General features: G+C 39.7%; 1 long non-coding RNA gene across 1 annotated transcript in view; it reads right to left on the reverse strand.

Moving 5' to 3' along the window:
* LOC309682986 overlaps positions 1 to 18,487 on the reverse strand; it is a 37,368-nt gene extending 18,881 nt beyond the window's left edge. The window contains exons 1-2 of the long non-coding RNA XR_014270178.1: positions 18,419 to 18,487; positions 9,729 to 9,788 (exon numbers count right to left, since the gene is read on the reverse strand). This is a non-coding gene — a long non-coding RNA (uncharacterized lncRNA). The remainder of the gene's footprint in view (positions 1 to 9,728; positions 9,789 to 18,418) is intronic.
* Positions 18,488 to 21,683: the final 3,196 nt, after the last annotated feature.

Genomic DNA, 21,683 nt, shown 5'->3' on the forward strand with positions numbered 1-21,683 from the left:
TAATTTTTTACAACAGAAACATCAGCTCACAGTAATTCCAGTGAGGTGTTGAATGTTTTCTTATTAGACTTTTCAAAATGGGGATGAACTAATTTCTCTGGAAAAAATATATGGTAAAGTTTTTGCTTTAAATAAGTGGTAAATACTTGTGAACATGTGTAATGCTAGGCTTTTTATTTACTCAAAAATGGCAACAATATTTTCAGAATAAAGCCAATGGAATATATTGCAGATATAGTATAGAATATTAGTCATTTTTCATTTAATGTCTTTTTATGAGTGCATTAAAACTATTCACACAATTTGTAAGTTTCTATTTTTTCGTGAAACCTTTGATCTTGCAATGGGATTTAATAAAAGAAAGAAGAAAGATGTGGTGTCTTCTGTTTATCTGTGCTGCTAACTGTACTTAGACTATGCTAAGAGAAAGACTGAAATCTCTGTCCTTGACTGTGCAGAACTCACCTGGGCTTGGTCCTGAGCGAACTCATCCAAGCTGACCCCGTTGTGAGTGACAGACTTCAACTAGATGAACTCCAGAGATCTTTTTCAATCTGAAATACTCTGTAACTCTAAGGGGTTTTATATATTAAAGATCTAGTTGGTCATCTCTTTTCCCTTCTGCCATTAAGTCAATTCCAGCAGTTTTGCCTTTTACTGACTATTTGCCTCTCTCTTATTTTTCTGAACATACTAATCTTCATAGATCTAAGTGTGGCTAATTAATTTCCATGGATCTTGGCATTTACATAATATGGAAGTTTATATGGTACAGGAATTCTAGGTGGAATTAATGTTCTTCTAACTGCAGTGTTGCCACAGATAGCTCTTTAACTTCCTTATTATAAATCAGTGTTTCCTAAGTAGTGTTATAGGAATAAATAACAGTGTTGCACTTTAGCTTTTGAAATGTCATTTAGGGGAAATACCATTGAGGGGGGAAAAGAAAAGGTATTGCCTCTTGTAAAAAGAAAAATTATCCCTGTTTTCTCAAAACTTACAGTGGACTCACAGGCAGCTTACAATGCTGGATACCCTAGGTTCCAGTAGGCCTACTGTACTGACAAAATGTCTGTTCCTTCAAGATCTTTGTGGGAACTTGCCATTAAGGTAGGCTCAGCATTTGCTTTATCTGGACATTTCTAGGCTGGAGGAGCTGGGCTCGTTCAACCTGCAGAAGAGGAGGGTAAGGCAAGCTCTAAATGCTTTCTTAACTAAGCAATAAGTGGTTGTAGAAAAGACAGATAACCTTTCTTTTCAATCATTCACTTTTCTAAATCCAGGTATAATTCTGTTTTAATGCCACTCAAATAGTTCACTTGGTGGTCATTCTACCCATCTCTCGCCACTTAAAGGCAATGTGGAAGGGAGTGTCTTCACACAATGTGTCCCAGAAGGGGAAATGGCTACCAAGGAGTTTCACATGCAGATCCAAGTTCCCTTTGCCCAGGCTCCCAGATTAGTGGGAAGTTTAGTGAATTGCCAAATTCAAGCTGGTATACCCCACTTCTCAGCAAGTGCTCTGTGTAGTACTAGGCAGCTTCTAGTCATCTTTGAGCATGGAGACAAAGTTAATTTCTATGAAAAGTATCATGGATAAGGACAAACTGATACCGCAATGGCCACAGGTGGATATTGGGAATGACTTTCAGCATTCTGAAAACCATTGCTCAAAGTTCTTCTGTGCCACTCCTACAGCACCTGACTCTGCTTAACCTTCAAAACTCAGCCATGGCCCCAGAACCCGGCTGGGTTCACTCACAGAAAACTGTTCTTCCCCTGTAGGTCCTGCAAAAGAGTTTGAGCCATCCTTGATAGTTTCCTAGAACTGTTAAACTTACTAATCTACCTAGCTGGGTTTTCAAAAACCGTATTTGGTAAAACAAAATGTAATCCTTTTTGGATGAGAAAATAGCCCTAGTAAGGATCTAACTAACAGTTAGATTTTTCAGGTTCTCAGCTGTCTTCTACGTGAGCAAACTGATGTCCACCTAGATTCTCAAGAAATGAAAATGGCCTTGCTGATGATTGATAAACTGTGGCATTGACAGGAATAAAATCAAGAAAGGCAGCAGGCCACATACACAATGGTTACATGAAAACATAACAGAGGCACAAAGCAAGATTTTTAGGAGGCTGGCAGGGCCTTCTTCAGGTGATGTGGTCTTGAACAAGAAAAGGACAAGGACTCCTACATCTTATAAATAATTAAGGGAGGGGAGGGGAGAGAAGAATAATTTCAGTTGGAAGGGACCTACAACGACCTTCTAGTCGACTGCCTGACCCATTCAGGGCTGACCAAAGGTGAAAGCATGTTATTAAGGGCATTGTCCAAATGCCTCTGAAACACTGCCAGGCTTGGGGCATCGACCACCTCTCTAGGAAGCCTGTTGCAGTGTTTGACCACCCTCTCGGTAAAGAAATGCTTCCTAATAAAAGAATGCATTGCAAAATAACAATTATAAAAGCATATGTAAAAAGACTATGATGATGTTTGATCTTGTAAATATTCAGATTTATACTCTAAATTAGGTGAGGGTTTATGCTGCTCATTTATGAAACTCCATAGTAATGGAGAGTGACTTCAAAGCAGATCCATTTAAAGAGTCCATTAAAATAAAATTATTTAAAGTGATGTTAGTTTTATCATCCTGTAGCTGTTTTTCTCCCAGCCTTCTCCATGAGTGACCTGCTGTATTGGCAGTATAGGTGACTGAGATTTTATTTGAAGTTCTGGTAAATTTAGATGCAGAGTTAGCAGATTGTTTTTTCAAACCACACAACCACTTGGAGATGCTCCAGACTTGAGCATGCAGTCATAGATTGGCACCACTTAAAAAAGAAATAATGCTTTGTGAGAGCAGTTGTATTTCGCAAATCTAAACAGGGTGTAGATTGGCAAAATACTCGGTGAATTTTTGTGACTTCATGTTTTTGTTGTTTTGGTTTGTTTTATTTTTTTCTGAAAACCTGTAGATATTCATTGACTAAAGATTTCTTCTCTCTTCCCTCTTCTCACCCTGCCTATTTTATACTTCTAATTTCTTTGTCTTTTCTCCTGTAGATATCATGTAAGGGAATGCAGAATAAGCATATCTTATGCTTAGAAGAATAACTTAAAAGAATGGCTGACTTAAATAAAAAAGTTGAGTTGATGAATCCATGTGGCAGTTCCCATATATAAGATTATAATAAATGTAGACATTTGCAAACATGTACTTTTTTTCTTCAATTTCACTGGTTCCAGAAGTCCGCTGACCCTTAAAACTACAATTGTGTCATCTGATGAGGAAAAGTAGCATTAGCTGTTGGATTACCATATACCTGTTGTAAACATTTTTTTTTTTTTTACAAAAGCGTTTCTGAAATTAACAGTATTGTACTTATCTTGAGACTACAGAGTATGATATAAGTTGTTTAAAATAGGGGCTTTCTGGTTTTGAAACTTTTTTCAATAAGGGGTGGAAGGTTCAAGTACTATTTTCCTCTTTTTCTTAGTTTGCGTAGACACACTGATGACAAGACATTTATTTTTCATTGAAAAGTATGTGAAAACCCTGCCTCTGGTTTTCAGATGGGAGGAGAGGAATTGGAAAGAGCTTGTGTTTGCCCAAATCTTGGGTCAGCTTTGCAAGCTATAAAAACTGAAACCAACTTTCAGGTTAAAAACAAAACCTCTATTAGTTGAATTTTTCGGTGTTTTCCTAGTTTTGCCTGATACATTGTAAACAGCTTGTCATGGTTTCACCCCGGTCAGCAGACAGGACCACACAGCCACTCACTCACTGCCCGCAGCTGGGATTGAGGAGAGAATTGGAAAAGTAAAAGTGAGAAAACTTGTGGGTTGAGATAAAGACAATTTAATAGGAAGAGCAAAATCCACGCATGCAAGCAAAGCAAAACAAGGGATTCATTCACCGCTTCCCATTGACAGGCAGGTGTTCAGCCATCCCCAGGAAAGCAGGGCTCCACCACACATAATGGTAACTTGGGAAGACAAACGCCATAACTCCAAACGTCCTCTCCTTCCTTATTCTTCCCCCACTTTATGTACTGAGCATGACGTCATATAGTATGGAATATCCCTTTGGTCACTTGGGGTCAGCTGTCCCAGCTGTGTCCCCTCCCAGCTTCTTGTGCACCCCCAGCCTGCTCACTGGTGGGGTGGGGTGAGGAGCAGAGAAGGCCTTGAGAGCTTAGCAACAACTAAAACCAGCAGTGCGCTATCAAAAGTATTTCTCATGCCAAATCCAAAACATAGCACCATACCAACTGCTCATAAAAAATGTTAAATCTATCGCAACTGAAACCACGATGCTCTCCACCCCTTATTCCATCCCATTTTGTGCCATGCTCAAGTCCCACACTATCCAATGCATCTTCATTAACCACCACCCCCCTTTCCCTTTCCCGAGCTCCATTTGTTAGATTGTCTGTAGCTCTGCTGAGGAAAAGAAATAGACATTTAACTGCAAAAGTCTATCAAAATTAAGCTAAGGTTTTACTTGTAAATATTTGTTTAAGCTCCCAAATCCCTGTAATCTCTTATGCTTCAACTGTTCTTGAGCTACTATATCATCTTTTCTCTGCTTCAAGTCAGTCTCACCCTGGGAAGTAGCATTGAGCTGACAAGTGAGTGTATGCAGAGCAAAACATTGAGCTTCACAGACAGCTGCTTATTGATTGGACAACTACGCATGATTTCTTTTCCTTTTTTTTTTTTTTTTATTTTTTTGAGAGAGAGACCGAAAGGCAGAAAATATTTAATGCTGGACATCAAGTCCAAAGCAAATGAAAATAGTCTAATACCATGTCATAAAATATAGGATATATACATATTTTTTTAAGATGTCTATAATGTATTTTATATGTCTCATGCTTGCAGAGCTAAATTCAAGCAAGAATAAAATAAAATACTGTTTCATAACTACAGATCAGGATGATTAGGTAATGAGAAGTATTTCTGAAATTTCACTTCTGAGTTGTTTATTCTACAGCCAAGAAGCTTTGGCCAAACTGACTGCCTCAACTGAATATCTTCAAAACTAGAGGTGTCAATAACCTCGGGGTAAGAAACTTACACATATCTCAAACATCCACACTTCTAACAAATGAAACAATTCATGTGCTATTGTGTTTCTATGACGTTCTTTGCTTATACGCTTTCAGAAATTTAAAAACACAGCATGATATCCTATTCTTGAGCACTTCTGCTTTGCCTGATCTGCTGCTCCAATGCTGCAGGTCAAAAAGGGGACCCAAGGATAAAGTGACTAAGAAAACAGAGCAGTTAAGGAAACAGAGCTATCACTTGGATGAGGTGTTACACAGCAGTTAAATCAGGGAACCCCAACATTTCATATTACAGCATGAAATATCTCATCCTAACTTCTCATACAAATGAAATGGGCTGTTTCTCCTTTTGGTAGAGAATGAAGAATAGAAAATGGTGACAGCATTAAAGTTAATTACAATAATTCCCTGGCTGTTCATTAAACAGTGTTTATACCAACAGTGTCTGTCCTGCTTGTAGCAGACAGGTTATTATTTTATGGCTTTTATGTTTCCAAGTCTTGTTTTACACAAAGCTGAAGGCACTAGATGATTTGAGATTCCTTACCTCCCTGTGCTTGGCTCCTTGCATTTATTGTCCACAGATGCAATCACTATAGATGACCTGGGTTGCTGAAGAACAGTCAAATAGCTCAGCTGTTCCTCTGGATATTTGTCTGCATTAGGCTCAAACTAAGATGAACAAGTAGGCTAAGTCTGCAGTTGTGATTGCTTGACTGGAGACACTTTCACAAACTGGAATAAGGTAGCACTGAAATAAAGGTCTGTGTAGCAGCTGCATATCCACAGTTGTCAAAAGAAACTCAGGCCAAATTTTTTTTTATTTAGGTTTTGGGTTGTTGGTTGGTTTTGGGTTTTTTTTTTGTAAAGGCTGTCCAGATTATGTAAAGTAAATCCAAGTGTTCCAGTTTTATAGAGTTTTACTAATGGGATTATGTTTCAAATTTATTTCCTGGAAAAAATCAACTATAACAGCAAGCTGAACTGTTTCCACTTCTGTGTTCAGGCAGGTCTCTCTACATGTAGCTTATGAAATGTGTTTGTGGATAAATAAGGTTTAGAAGTCTTAAAATGAAAAAATTTGCAACCAGATTTATTGGGCATTTCCAAATACTATGAAATTATGAAGGCTTCTAGACTGAAAATTTCATAATCTCATGCTTTCCTCATGTACCCTACAGCAAAGTGCTACAGCCTGTGATGTTTTCAAAATACCAACTGTTAGAGAAATCTGCAAGAAATTTCTTGGCAACCCTAACTCCTAGTAAGCACAATTGACTTGTCCCAGGTGCCTTGCTCTGGGTTCTCCTTGAATCAAGATCAACATCTCAGTCCTTACCTTTGACAGATTAAATGATCATCTTCATGCTGTTGTTTTAGTCTGTGGTCACCTCTCTAGACCATGCTGTGTGAGGCATGGGCTCTGAACCAATATAAACTGAAAAACTGTCGGCTCTAAAGGATGGGCATTTTTTTTTCTCTAAAATAGGCAGCAAAGTAATATTTATAAACAAACAAACAAAAAAAAGCCTCACATTCTTCCTTCCTTGGAGACAGATTAGAAATAAATGTAGTGAATGTTAATCACCTTGCTTGATGTTTTGAAAGATGCTCAAATACTGAGGTGAATGAGTGAGCTAGAAAATAAGAAAAAATATTTTTCTTGAAGAGAAACTTGCTACAAAGGAACATTTCTGATTAGGGAGCAAATGCACATGGAAATCTTTAATGGCAACCAAAAAGGTTGCAGCTGAAGAAAAATTACTTTTTAATGACTCCGCAGAAGTGTGAAGAGAATTCCAGAGTCCAAATCCCTTCATGATCTTCCAACAGAAGAACAAGGGAAGGGGTTTTTCATTATAAGTTTTCAGATTTTACTCCTTTTTTATTAAAGAAAAATAGGGGCCCAGCAATGAGTAAAGATTAATACAATATCTTTGAAGCAATACAAGTCGTGACAGCCTAGGGAAACTGCAGAGCGTGCAGACCAATGTAATTTTTTAAAGCAGTGGTAAGGCTGAACTGGAGTATAAAATGGGTCCAAAAACCAAGAGATACAGCTTCAGGCTGGTGGTGGCCATTGACTAGACACTGTGTGTTTTTCAGCATGTGACATATTAGCTTCTGTGCTACACTTCACCTGGTAATAAGAGCAGTGCCGAGAGCCCTGCTGGGCTGTCAGATCACTCCAGCAGCCACCAGCACACTCTTGCCCCATGACTACTGACGCCTTCCTAAACAAGTTCAGCATTAGTGATACCGGATGGCCATCTCCTTAGGCTCCCTGGGTGCACCCACTGTTTCCTGAGGTCAGGAAGGTTTAATGGCCCAGGCACACATTGTCCTGTACCCATCAGTCTCAGCTTGTTCATGAGTTGAGCCTTCCTGCTCTAGAGCAGAAGTTATCACCAGTTCCCTCTATGGTCTGAATGAATCACTTCTTCCCAGAAAAATTTTCTGAAGGCAGAAGAACTTAAATTAAGGAATATTTCTGTACTTAGCACTTTCTGCAACAGTACAGGTATTGTAGTCTTTTGCTACCATAAAGAGCAAATGACCTGATGGCCTTTCTGTTTGAATATATGCCATTTCCTTTATGTTCTCTTGTGTGTGGCTTCAGAAATAGTTAACAGTAGGAAGACTATTGGTATTGCATTAGCCAGAGATAGGAGAGAAATGCATTTATGGATCAGTGTAATCCAGTCATTGGTTTATGGTTGCAAAGTCCTTCAGGGACTGTCACAAATTCCCAGCTGTCCGTGCGTGCTAGATTCTGCAATTGCGTCTCTGAGCTATCTGCAAGGTATGTCAAATCATATATAGCCAGGCAGCTCCCCCTGATTTTGCATCTGCAAAGGCTTGAGAAGTATTACAGCAAGGATGTGCAGTAAATTAAGCTCAAGAAATTTGTCTGTGAAAAATTTGCCTCTGAAAAATTAAAATCTTGGGTAAATCTTCCACGGGTGGTGGAATCCTCTTTAGCAGAGGTAGAGCTGAGCAAATGCAGGCAACTATTAAATACTGAAATTATTACCAGCCCTCAATATCTTCTTTTTCTGACCTTTGAGTGTTTGTGAGTGTGTGTACCCATCATTTTTTAGTGGAGTTCTGTTGATATTCTTGAATACTGGAGAGAAATATTACATCTGAATCCATTAAAAACAAACAAACAAACAAACAAACAAACAAAAAAAACCCACAAATAAATCCATCTTAACTGTCTTAAATATTCTACAGTTCAATATACCATGACATAAGGATAAGATTTGGTACTTGGCAGAAACAAAGATGCCTTGTGTAGGATCTTTGCCAACATGACAGAATATGTTTGGGAAGTGGCAAGGGCAACATTAAAGGAAGAGAAATTCTCCATAGATCAGCCCATCTGTTTGTTTCTAGTCTGGGAAGCTGCCCAGTATACTTGGTGGAGGAGAAAGGTTTCCGTAGTGTGAATGTGTGGGGATAGCAGAAATACATGAATTGGAAAACAAAACAACAACAACAAAAAAACTTGGTACGGCTAATGAGCATAAATTGTAACTCTTTGCATCATCACAGTGTAACAGACAAGAATCATAGATTACTACTGGTATTAGACAAAGGGCAAGAATTTCAAAAGCCCATGCATGACTTATGTGACTAAGTCCTTGAAGCATTTTGGAAATTTAACAGAGGATGCCCATATACTATTATGATAAGGGCCCTAGAAGTTTCTCTCTTGCTCTTTCTTTTTGTAAGTCAAGCCTGCATCAATAAAAGCAAAAAATAAGGACTTCCTCGCTGCATGTACATCTGCTCTTCCTTCCCCTTGTTTGATGATGTCTAATAAAGGCATGATTCTTTTTCCCTGCCAGAAAGCACAAGTATTTTTACTAAAATAAATAAGAAACAAGTGATATGTAGATTTTGATTACTTTTAGGATGTTGGCAAAACAACCCGTCTAACTTGCTGGCAGCTACATTGCAAACACTGCTTTTTTAATTCATTGACTTGTTTGGAGTCACCCCTAAAGTATTTTTTTTTTTAACCACAGTCTTTGTTGCTTAAGGCTCAGTTAAACCCACTTCTAAAGCTATTGTTACTATGTTAACATTTTTAAATCGGGTAGCTAAAACATAACATGAAGGACACTTCATTCTCATTACATTAATCTATGTACTTGTATATGTGTTAATGAGATTTATCATCTTAGTTACACCTTGGTCTTGATCCTTTGCTTAGAAAATACTTAGTGTTAAGTACTAAGTACACAGTATTAGCATTTGTACTAGCATTTGTATTAGTGCTAATACTCAGTAATAATGAATCTTCTTTGTAGGTCAAGTCACAAAGGATTAAGATCCACCATAAGTTTCCACGACAGAGCAGAGCTGCTACCTTTCTAATTTTTGGCAAATTTTGACCTGTCTTTTAAATAAAACTGCCATTAGACACATAAGATATATCTAGAAATGTGGTGTCTGTTGTAGTTTCCAGGTAACGTATGGGAACTAGCAGCTGGAATGTGCCACATCAGCACTTGGATTAATGGACCAGGCTTGAAAGAGCGGTTGAGGGCTGACCATTTGACAATCCTTCAAAACGGAGATATGATGAATTTGGGCCCCTTTAACCTCAGTTACAGTCTCAATACTCACGCCACCTTGGAACTTACCTCCTTACTTCCCCAGGTCGGAATTTGTTCCTCTAAGCATATGTAGTCTGAGCTGAGGACCTGCAGAGTGCCAAAGAGCATTAAAAACCTACAAACATGAGGGTGTCTACTATTCAGTATAACCTGAGTTCTGTCAATTTCCACAGGCTCTGAGGAGGTCGAAGTTTTTGAAGCCTGTGAAAAAGCTACTGGAGAGAATAAATAACATTTTCTCATTGAGAAGCATAGCTTTTATAAAGTGCTTGGTGCTGAAAAGAGCAACAAGGTCTCCCTCAGGTCACTCAGGAAGTGAGAAAAGAGTAAATACTACTTTTTACAAGTTTCCAATGAGACTTAACAGTGGCCTATACAAGAGAAAACATTTAGAAATTATTTTCACTCCTAAAATAAAGCTATCTCTAGTAGAAGTGCAAGACAGTAATAGAGGAGGTATGTAATATAAATTGCAGTTAACCTTTACCTTAAATCTTCAGACCAAGAACATACTATTAATCGGAAGAGAACTTTTTTAAGTGCTTTTTAAGCAGTTGATTGTATTTTGTTCTATCAAGAGCTGTTGACACTACAATGATATTAATACTTCTACTTCCAACAAAATTAACAAGAGACCTTCTAAATTTAATGCTTTTTTTCGTATTTTAAGTGGTTGCAGAAGTAAGTCTTCTTCCTTCAAGTTGTTCTAACAAGCACAGTAGAAAAATCACTTAATCCCTTCTGAATGAAAAAAAAAATGGCTGTTTGCTTCTGCCCTCTTCCTAGATGAAATCTCTCTTGCACAATGTTCATGCTCCATGGACTTTTTTTTTTTTTTCAAAAAAAAAAAAATCACCATCAATCATCTCAGTTTTCCATTCTTCATTTCCTACTATTGTAAAATGAATTTCTCAGCTTTGACCTCCTCAGTAGAAAAAAAAAAAAAAACAACAACAACAAAAAAAAACAAACTATAAAACAGACAAACAGAAAGGAATCTGCCATAAAACCTAAACCCACTGAAATCTACAAGACCAAGAATTCATCAACAAGATCCATCACTTGATCCACACCTGATCCAAATGAACAGCTGACAAACTACTGTGGCTACTGGGAAGTTCTCTAGGAGTTTGCTGGTTAACAGAAAGCTATGTTACCACTGGTACACATGCATTTACTGACAATAAACTTATTAATTAATATTGCTGGGCACTTGCACAGTTACACTTTTTAATCTAAGTGAGTCTTGGTACTTAAGTATAACTGATAGGACACATTCCCACTGCTCTTTCTGCTCAGTTTTAGAGCCCTTCACTTCAGACTCCAAATGTAATGGATTTTGGGAAAAATTAATCTTTTTCTTCAAAAAAGCATTTAATAAAGTAATGAAGAAGGAAAAGCCAAAGTTCTCTTCTCCAGCTTTCTGGAGATCAGTCTGTCCCTCTTAAATCCTGCTGTACCTATCTTCAAAGTTAAATCTGTTTGATCCCTTGGATTCTTTTGCATCTACTCTTCCTGTCCTATTCTTGTTTCACTTGCTCAAGGGAAAAAAAGGATGAAGGCAGAGAGAAATGTTTAGGCTCAGCTCTGTACAGTATTATTTCCGTATACAGTAGTATTTCTTCCATTTCAAACCCTTCTCTATTTTGCTTTGTGGCCTGTGGCTGTGAAAAGGGGCACAGTTTCATGTTCCTAATAGAATAAAAATGATGGTGTGCTGCTTTTTACTATCATTTCTTCATCCCCAAAAACAGAAAAACAATAGACCTTTGCCTCAGATAAATTATAGTGGAGATGAATTTGGCAAAATGTAATGAGATGAGCATTTTTCTCTTTTTAACTGCACACACCTTCTCTCTTTCCAGTCAGAATTTTAAACTGATTTTTTCCATAGCGTTTACATTTATAAGCAAGTGGCTTTTTAATAATTTACCTATGTTCCTGCAAAAAGGGCGGGGGGAAAGGACTGGAAGTTTAAAACACGAAGGAGAAAAGTTAATTTAAAGTGATGTTTGGTAAAAAGTCCCCTTTGAGATCCTGTTGTGTAATTGAACAGATTAAGAGAACTGACAGTAACTTCACGGTATGCCTAAGTGGAGGTCTCTACGGGTCAACTCTCGGATCTTGTGCCGACACGTTAAACAAGTTTGTCAATTTTCCATCAGATTGATTTTTCTCACAGGTCTGGAAGCCTCGTCTCATTTCATCTTATTTCCACAGGGGTTCTTAACATTGCAAACTGCCATTTACTTTTGTCTCAAAGTGTGAGGAATGATTTTTATCTCCGAGTGGCAATCGCGGCAGGCAGCTCCAGTTCTGCTTATAATGTCACACATTGTCCTCCTTCACCAACTGGGGTTTCTTTTGTGTTTTTCCCCTCTTTGGGAATGATGTGGATTTTTAGAATACATTCAAAATAATTATTAACAGAATGTACTTAGGGCAGATGTCTGTAGTCTCTGAAGTGAACAAAAAAAGCAACAGAAACCGTGGGGTTTTTTCTTTGCAGTTTTCAGCATAATGAGGGGTCAGCTTGAGAAAATATGATGTCTCTGGGAAGGTCACGGGGAAGAGTATTAACCTCTCTTTACATTTCCATGTCTATTATCCCCTCCTGTTAATGTCAAGGGAAGTTATGTGCACAAAGGAAAGAGCATGCTTCTGAATAGGTGAATGCTTATAATGGTATATATATGGATTAATTGCACTAATGACAAAAATCTACTCTTACTCTACACTAAGTTAAACAACAGCAAAATTTGTCTGCAAGCCTGTGGGACACGATTATATTCTCATATGGTTGTGCAACCATACAGTCCCTTGGTTCAAATTAAGCTGCTCTGCACTTAACCACTTGGGTGACCTAATGACCTCTTGTTGGAAGAAGACCACCATTTATATCAGTGGTATGAGGGTAAAATCATAGGAGGCCCCAAGCCCCGTGTTTTCTCTTGCCTGCAGCTCTGGTAGTCATTTCCACTTGTGAAAAACGGCTGTGGTCAATCATTAAAGCCACAATCACCGTCACAGTGTTTGTAAGCATTTCTCACAAGCAATTGCTGATACAAAGCAATAAGCCTGATTCCTACTTTCCTTGGTGCTAGTTACATAGTTCTGCCAATGATATGGAGATACTCATCAGCCTTTCTTTTGGAGCCTTGTACAGTGTCAAAGTTTTAATACAAATGAGATTAAGGTCCATTATTTTGTTCTCTAAAATGTGATATACCTGACCTAATTAATTGAGTCATCAAAGACAATGTGAAAAGTTACCGAATCATTGGTTATAAGCTATTCATCACTGGTTTGATTTGTCACCATTTTACAAATCTATGTAAAAAACATGGAGAAAAAAAAAAAAAACAACAAAAAACAAACAGAACGAAAAACCCAAACCCCCAAACTTGTAGTTTAGCACAACTACAAAACAAAGCAAATCCAGAGATTTGGGCTGTTGAACTGTTGGCCCATGGGGCACTTCCGGCCCATGAAGAACCACTGGATACCATCCCAGCGCGAAGCGCCTGGCATGAGAGCTACTGTGCCCTGTCAAAATTCTTTCCAAGGAGCAGATATGCTTGTGGCTGTGGTGGTTGCTCAAGATGTAAGGACACAGGTAGGCAACCCAGGAAAGGCCCAGGGAACCCTGCATTTGGGGCCACACTAGACATTCTCCTGGTTTTGTATTGCTGAAGAGGTGGTGGAGACCTGTCCAACCAGGTGAAGAGGTGCTACATGGGGGGAGGCTGGGGCAGGATGAGGACATGCCCTTGAGGTCAGTCTATGGGGTATGGTAGTGGGGAGGCCAGGGCAGAGGGTCAGGAGCCGTGGTCACATGAGGATGCGAGGGGCTGGGACAGGGTTGGTGGCTGAGTGGTTCTGCCTTTCCTCCTTCCTTTCCTCCTTCCTTCCTTTTTTAACCTTTTGTGGACAGTAATGATCCAAGGGTGCTTTTCCTAGGAGAGTTGTTGGTCTCTCCACAACCCACAAAGTCCCAGATGCTGTCATGGAATTGACATGCCACAGACAGAAATGTGTTTAATGAGTTAACTTTAAAAGCCTCTGCTGCTTATTGCAGATAGCACAAACAAAGGGATATATAATAGATAACTTTTCCCCTCCCAAAAAATTGATATTTCTCTAGTTCTATTTTACATTCTTTCCTTAGAGCTAGTAGATGCCCCCCTCTCCTCCCCCCCCCCCCCAAAAAAAAAAGACCTGAGCAAAACTCCTTCATTTCCACAGTGTATGTGAGTGAGTTACTCGACCATAGTGAGGGACGACTGTTGTGCCAGTGGTTGTGTCTGCGGCAGGTCAGTTTGGTTTGCACAGCTCGGCTCAGCACATATTATATTTTGGCAAACCCTCAGTAGAATCTCGTGGGTGAGCACCTCCTTTTTGCCTGTACTTGCAAAAGAAACAGGCAAATGGACGTTGTTGCCCTCTTACAGCTCAATATGAAAATACACATCAGCAGACTGTGTTAGCAGAAAGGCACGTGAACAAGTATTTACAGGCTCTTGATAGTGGTGTAGATCCCCCTAACAACACTCCCTAAAATGGTAATCTGTCACAGAGATAAAGTATAAGATAGTTTAAAGAGCTTTAAAATACAACGATTTTTTTTTTTTTTTAGCTGTTACCAGTTTCTGTGTAAACACTTCCCCAATGCTGAGTCTTCACCAAGTGAATGAGGAACTGGTTCCATCACAGCCCAGCTGCCAGGAGGATGGGGCTCGTCAGGGTGGCTCCGGCTCTGCCAGCCCTCCCTTGGGGTTGGGTGCCCCAGCCCACCTCCCCTTTCCCACCTCCCTGGTCATCTTTGCCCAAGGGAAAAAGCCCCTTCCACTGTGCCCATGCAATGGCAATAAGAAGACACCATTCCCAGGCCCTGGGCTGGATTGTAAGGATCAGAGAAGGGTTTTTTTTTTGTGGACTCCACATGTATGTCAGAAAGAGAAAATCACAGTCTTCTGGTTATTTAGGCATTTCAAACCTGGCACGAGTGTTCAAAAATCTTATGAGAAGTTCACTGCAAAGTTAGCTTAATAGACACTTCTCACAATTAAATATTTTAGACATCTTACATTTTTCCCATAATTCCAACAATGATTAGATCACAATATGGATTAATTTCTTGTCACATCCAATTTTTAGTGGCAAGATGTTTTGAGGGAGTGGAACACAAAAACAAGTTGCTGACATTTGTAAACTCCCTTTTGTAGTACACGTAAAAATAAAGTAGCTGACATTTGGCTCTTTCATCCTTCCTTTCCTGCTTGTTCAGTGCAAATATTACCAGGCAGACATGTTAAACAAATATCATATTATCTACAAATACAGATATATAAATCTCATTGTCCTGGTCAGCAGCTCAGGACCAAACTATCCTCCTGAGCAAGTCTGATACGTAAGTGACCTTGAGCTAATAGCTTTCCCGCTCTGTTACATGAGGCTCACTGTACTTTCTAATCCACTAAGTTTATTTATTTATAGGTAGCAATACTGTATCAATACCAAAAAGGTAACCTCTAAATTGTAATCATGTATTTTTATGGTGTAGAATTGCAGGATGATTTATAAGCAAATTCGTGACACTGTTTTCTGGTCACTGTAATTGTACAAACGTAAGCAAGCTATAACGAGTTTTTTTAATCTATTTTTGGGGTGGAATGGGATGCTGACGTTGACAATTTTTTTGTTCAGTGGCAGAACCACAACCTCTGAAAATTAGAAAGAGCTATGCCTGCTAAAACTCCATACTTCCCAGTGCAAATATACTCAGCAGTGCATTTCTTCAGAATTTTTGTCTTAGTGCTGAACACTTTCAAAAAATACTGCAGGAGAATTGGCTAGTACCAAAAGTGTCTGTCCTGTGCATTCATTGCTGAGTACTAAATGCTCCAGTCTCTCAAGACCCTTTTAAATAGTAATACTGCTACTTTGTGCTTTAAGATTTTTGTTGGTATGTGAAAACATAAATAACCAGAAAAACTTTTGCTTTGCGTTAATGACAAGCTGCATTAAGTAATATGATGGCCTCTGTGGTGGTTTCTGTAAGCACTGTCAGTGCTCAGCACATCCCAGGATCAAACGTCTCATGAGAACGGACTGAATTGATTCACTGTTCCCTGCTTTCTTATTGAATGCTTTTATTTTCTTTCATAAGCAAGTAAAACTCCAATCATATGAAATGAAGAGGTTATGGAGAAATGGCAGAAATAGCTAATTAGAAGAACCATTCTCCTCTGGGAGCTGATTCTGAAAGAACTGCACAATTTTAGGCCCTGATTCAGGGACATATGTCAATACTGTGGATAGTGCTTAATCATGAAATCAATACTTCAAATTAAGCGCACGTGCTTACCAGTTGGCCAGGAGCTGGCTTGCAATAGCATTTCCATACTGTTTAAGAACACAGTGCTAATTTCCTTTGAAACATTTTCTTGTTGTCTTATTATTCAACCCTCTGCAGAGCTGCTTTCCACTCATGAGCCTCAGTAAAATCTGAAGAGATTGTTACCAGTTGTGACTTTGAACCACTTGCAGAGGGGGAACCTTTGGCAAAACATTTAGCTGTCAACAGGTTTGCAAGCCTTGACTTCCAGACCCATCCTCAGCAACCAGACATTGGTGGCGGTAGAGGATTCTTGAACATGTTTTCTTGCGAGTAGCAAAACTGGCCAGAACCTGCTTATATTTGGGATTTTTTTTGCCTTTCTGGTGGTATCAGCAGGCAGGAAAACATACAATATACGTTTGGTCACTTAGGTTTTGCCAGAGTCTGGGCTGTGCAACCAGTGTGGCAGGTCACTCACAGCACAGCAGAGACTCAAAAGGAAGGTTTTGAGTCTTTGCTGAAACCTAGCCTGCAACTACAAAAGTTGGGAGGAAAAAAAAAAAAACTAAAACCAAATAAAAACTCACCAACCCCAGACCTATGAGAGCAAAACAGAGTTTTGGATGCAGAGGCTGACATTCAGAGAACCCAAACTGGTCCATGTTGCACTGAGGCTTTCTTCTTGCCTTGCCAGACTTTGCCACCCTCCAATAACACACCCATTGTTCATCCTGCAAGCTGGCAACAAAGGTGTTTGTGCCAAACCTGCTGCATTTAATCCATCTTGGACACACTGGTCTGACCCTACACTGATCAGGAATCCAAGGCACAAAATTTTCACTCTACAAATTGTAGACAGACTGGGAAAAAAAAAATGTGTACACTTTTTCTAATTCTAGGCTTTGGTATAGATGTGACAGAAATTCAACATGTGATAAAACTTGAATAAAATAAATATACGTGTGCATAAAGATACAAGAGGATAAAGGTACACATGAAAGACAGGACGGATGTCCGACATATGAAATAGTGAGCCACTATAGGTAAGGATAGCAGCAGTGATAAGAGAAATATTTAGACTACCGGTAATGCTAGGAGAAAAACACTGTTCTTATTTAGGGCAAATCTGGCTTCTCTTAATAAATTAATCTTTTCTTATGTACAGTTGTGCATGGAAACTCTGATAGCATGCAGTTTAAGTGATACATTTTATGGATGTCTGTAGGGCAGTTTCTCTTTCCCAAGCAGGACAATTCATTTTGAAGTGGCCATTGCAGAAAGAGCATATGTAACTGACTTGCTATTCATATCATGCTTGCAGCATGCACACAAGCAATGCTTGCTCTCAGTAGCCTGACACTGGACCTTCACCTTCTGAAACCCAAGCTGATTCTTCACATTTGCTTCAAAATTAGCAAGCGATTCATTCCAGCATGCTAGCAATAGCAGAATACCAGCCTGAGGACACACGGAGAAACATCTTCCGGAGCTAAATGCATAATATGTATTAAATCTAAGTCATGATCTCACACCTCACATAGAATTAATGTGGAAAAAAATAGGGCTTAGCTGACATGTAAAGCCCACCCAGAAATGCCAGCCTGTGAAAAAACGTCCCTTGCCTGTTTCCAAAGGCATGGAGCTCTGATGAAGCCTTTGGCAAAGCTGGTGAAGATGTCAACTTATTGGCAGCCTACCCAGTCGCTTGTGGTCTCACCGTTTGGAAACAAGCTATGAAAACATCATGCAGAGACGCTATCTGCTTGGTTATTATTAGTTACCTGATATTGCTTCTATTGTAGTCCTAGTGTCTTTCGTCACGTTGTTGTACGTGCTCACATGCTGGAAGTCAAGGAGTAGTGCATTTGATATGGTGAACTGTGTTTTTGGAGTGGATTGGGGGCTGCAGCTCTGAAACCATGCCGTGAAGGCTGCAGGGCTGACTGTGGGGTCAGGTGGCTGTGGGGCTGCAATGGGTTTACCTTGGCTGGCTGCCAGGTGCGCACCCAGCCGCTCTCTCATTCCCCCTCCTCAACAGGACATCGGGGAGACAATAAGGTGGAAAAGCTTGTGTGGGTGAAGATAAAGGTAGGGAGATCACTCACCAGTTACTGTCAGGGACAAAACAGGCTGCTCAGCTTTGGGAAAATGAATTCAATTTATTGCCAATTGAAATAATTTCATAAAATGAGAAAGAAAGACAAAAACTAAAACACCTTCCTCCCCATGCCCCTTCACCTAGGCTCAGCATCTGTCCTTCATTCCCAACTCCTTCAATCCCTCCCTGCAAGTGGCGCAGGGGGATGGGGACAGGGGTTGAGGTGAGTCCATGGCAGCCCCTTTCTTTCACTTCTTCCTCCTCAGGCAGATTTCTTACCTTCTCTCTGACGCGAGATAGGCCCAGGCTCCATTTTCGGACAGGCCACCTGAGCACATAAGGAGGCTGCGTACTGGCCCTGCTGGGGAAAGCAGCAAGTGCCTTGCAGACAAAGACTTAATAAATGTCAGCACTCCCAAGACCCAACAGGAGCCTAAAAATGGATGTGTGCACATTTCCTTCCCTTCTGGTTTCTGCAGGGCTGTTTGCAGAAGTGGGTTTTCCCAGCAGGGAGCAGACCTCTGGTTAGCAATCAATAAAGCAATCCTTTAATATTCCTCTGACTGAGCAAAAAAAAGAGGTGTGTACTATAAATTTGTATTGAAAGGACACTTCCCCCCCCCTCCTCTGAGGAAGCGCCTGGATAGAAAAAGATGGATAAACAAATAATCCTCTGGTTTTAATGAACACATCCATTATATCAGCAATAGGTATGGCAACAGGAATTATGTACTTTGAGGCAGCATCTCTTGTGTCTTGTAAACACCTCAGCCTTCTGTCAGGGCCCCCGCTGGGGCTATTTACAACTTCAATATTACAAGGTAGCTACTGTCTAATTATACACAACTGGATTGGTTCCTACCACTCAGGTCCTTGGTTAACCCTTAATAATAATTAATTTTTTACTGTTAGGCTGTATATCAACTTAAAACTTTCAGGATGCTAAGGTGTCCCAGTAGAGTAGAAAACCTATTAAGATATCAAGACATGCATGCTTTGCAACTTCTCTTTTCGTTGGTGGCAAAAGGCCCCGTAGAAAAAAAAAAGGAAGGAAAAAAAAAGAAAAAAGTGAGCAGCACAGAGTCATTGGAACTGGGACTCAGAGTTTATACAACAGCACTCGCATTGCAAGAGGCTTGTTGTCCTCATTTACTTTTAGGGTTTTTTAACAAAGAATTAGCCGGCACGCCAGACTTGGTTCCAACATATGAGTGTGTTAATCAGATCTACATTAGGCAACCCATATGTTACATGCAGCCCTGGCTCAGTTCATTGAGTTTTCCTCATTGCTAAGCTTGGAGGGATTTTTATTTGTCCTGTCAAGGGGAGCTCAAATCTTTACATGGGCATTTATTTAAGTCTTCTTGTAAACAGAAATGGCCTGCTTAGAGGAGATGAGGTGAAGGAAAGAGAATATCTGCTGCTAACATAGCACAGTTCTTCATAGTGATGTCCTTTTAAGCAGGTGATCAGAATCATTCTTGGGTGCGGATCAAGAGGGCAATTAGGACCTTCTGCTCAACGTGCCCCCACAGGCTACACTTTTACAGTAGGAGAAGGTGAAGCAGTAGAAAAAACCTGTTAATCTGTTCCTCCCAGCATTCCTCCTTTTCCTCCCATAGCATTTGATTAAGACAATAGGCTGAGCTCTGCTTTCTTTGTCACAGGTTGTAATGAAGCAAATCATAGAATATGCATTTCTCTCAGTCCAGGAAACATTCAGTGATACAGAAGAACAGCTGGTGAGAAGTGAATGTGGAGCCATTTGACAGGAAGGAAGATCTACCCCTGAGAGCAATTCCAGAGGAAATAAACATCAAAATGAATGACTTACAAGGCACTGCAACCTCATTTGTTGGCAAATTGAATACTCTTACCACACATATAAATATTCTTGAGCAGAGATCTGATCTTGTGGGCTCACAGCTATTAAAACAGCGCAGTTTTAACAGCATGTGAGGAGAGGTTGAACAAACATCTTAGCTGTAAAACTCATTAATGAGCCATCATAAAACGGTAAATTTGAGAGTATAAATGCTAGAAAAACAAGTCAGGTTTCACAGTATTCACACACGGATGAACAGAGGAAATAGCAGGGGGAAGAGCACCTCAGATGGGGCAAAATACCTCTGCTGGGTGAGCTGTAAAAGGACGGGATGCTCTTGCTGCACAGAACAGGTCGTAGATGCTCTTCAGCCGGAGGCAGGGGCGAGGACAATGCATTAACTCAGACCTGAAGGGTTTGTAAGCAATGCACAGGTCTTTCGGGCTGATCCCTGCTGCAGTTTGATCACCTCAGCGTACAACAGCAGGGAATGATGCCTATGTCCAAAGCTGAGAGTAGGTAAAAAACCCACATGGACTGGTCGACCCAGAGTAGGACTATGGTAGACAGTAGAATGAGAGACTGCTGAAACAGGAGGGCCCTCATTTTTTATTGCACATGCCATCAGGCTAAGATTGACAAAATGTGTTTTCCTTTATCACCTAAAGGGAAAACATCTTATTTTTGGTCTCTCCAGGAGGGGAGCTTTATCAGCTCTGGGAGCCGCTTCTAGAACGCTGTGTTTTAACCAGAAAAATTACTACATTATTAAATAAACCTTTGGATATTCATTCACATTTCCTTTTCCTCCTTTATCGTTAAAGCTTCAATAACTGTAGCAAACGCATGTAGAGGTGTGTGTCAGCCCTGACAATGCAATTTACATGATGCTTGTGTTGCGTCCCCTCTCTTTAAACCCAGGAGAGAAGGCTGTGATTAATTTAATGGTAAGGCTTCCTGCATTTATCAAAATGACTAAAGCTAAGGTTTTTTCTGTGGATGCATGAACACAGAATGTTTATTGTCACATTTTCAAAAGGTATACTTTTTAGAGAGAATAGACTTTTCAACACGGAGTTGCTGTATTTCGGAGCCTAGATCAGACAACATTAATTGTATCGTTACTCATTCGCCCATGCAAATCTAGCCACTGGATGTCTATACTGGTGGATGAATGTGATTGTATGCAAAACGAAAATCATTACAAATTCAGTCTGATGTACCTAAAACTATACAAGAAAGAACAGCTTTTTTTACAGCTCTGTCCTACCAATATATTAAGTTTCTATTTCTTTCTTTAATTACAGGGAGATATTGCAAGGTTTATGAGCCTTCCTAAATTTGCCAACGGACTTATCTACTAAAACAGGACCTTGAAATATGCATGTTCATTTCTCTGAACTAATATTCTTTCCCGTTTTCTTCTTTGCAAAACTGCATATTGCTTAAATTTGTTTAGCTAATTTCCAAAATAATTTTGGTTTGGTTTTAATTTTTTGTTTGTATAATGTGGGTCAAAGGCAACAAGAAATAGTTTGGCTGTCTCTAAATATTACTTCACAAAATTTTGCACCAACATACCAAGCAAAAAGAAGGGTAGAGGGAGGACTGGGACAGAAATAGCCAAAAAGCAGCTCCAGAGTGTCTGGCAGTGATACAGTGTGCAGCATTATAATGCCATCATACGCTCTCAGCATGCTGCTTTATATAAGATGAAGC

This window comes from Vanellus vanellus (assembly GCF_965231255.1).
Source record: "Vanellus vanellus genome assembly, chromosome: Z".
Taxonomy (NCBI): Eukaryota; Metazoa; Chordata; class Aves; order Charadriiformes; family Charadriidae; genus Vanellus; species Vanellus vanellus.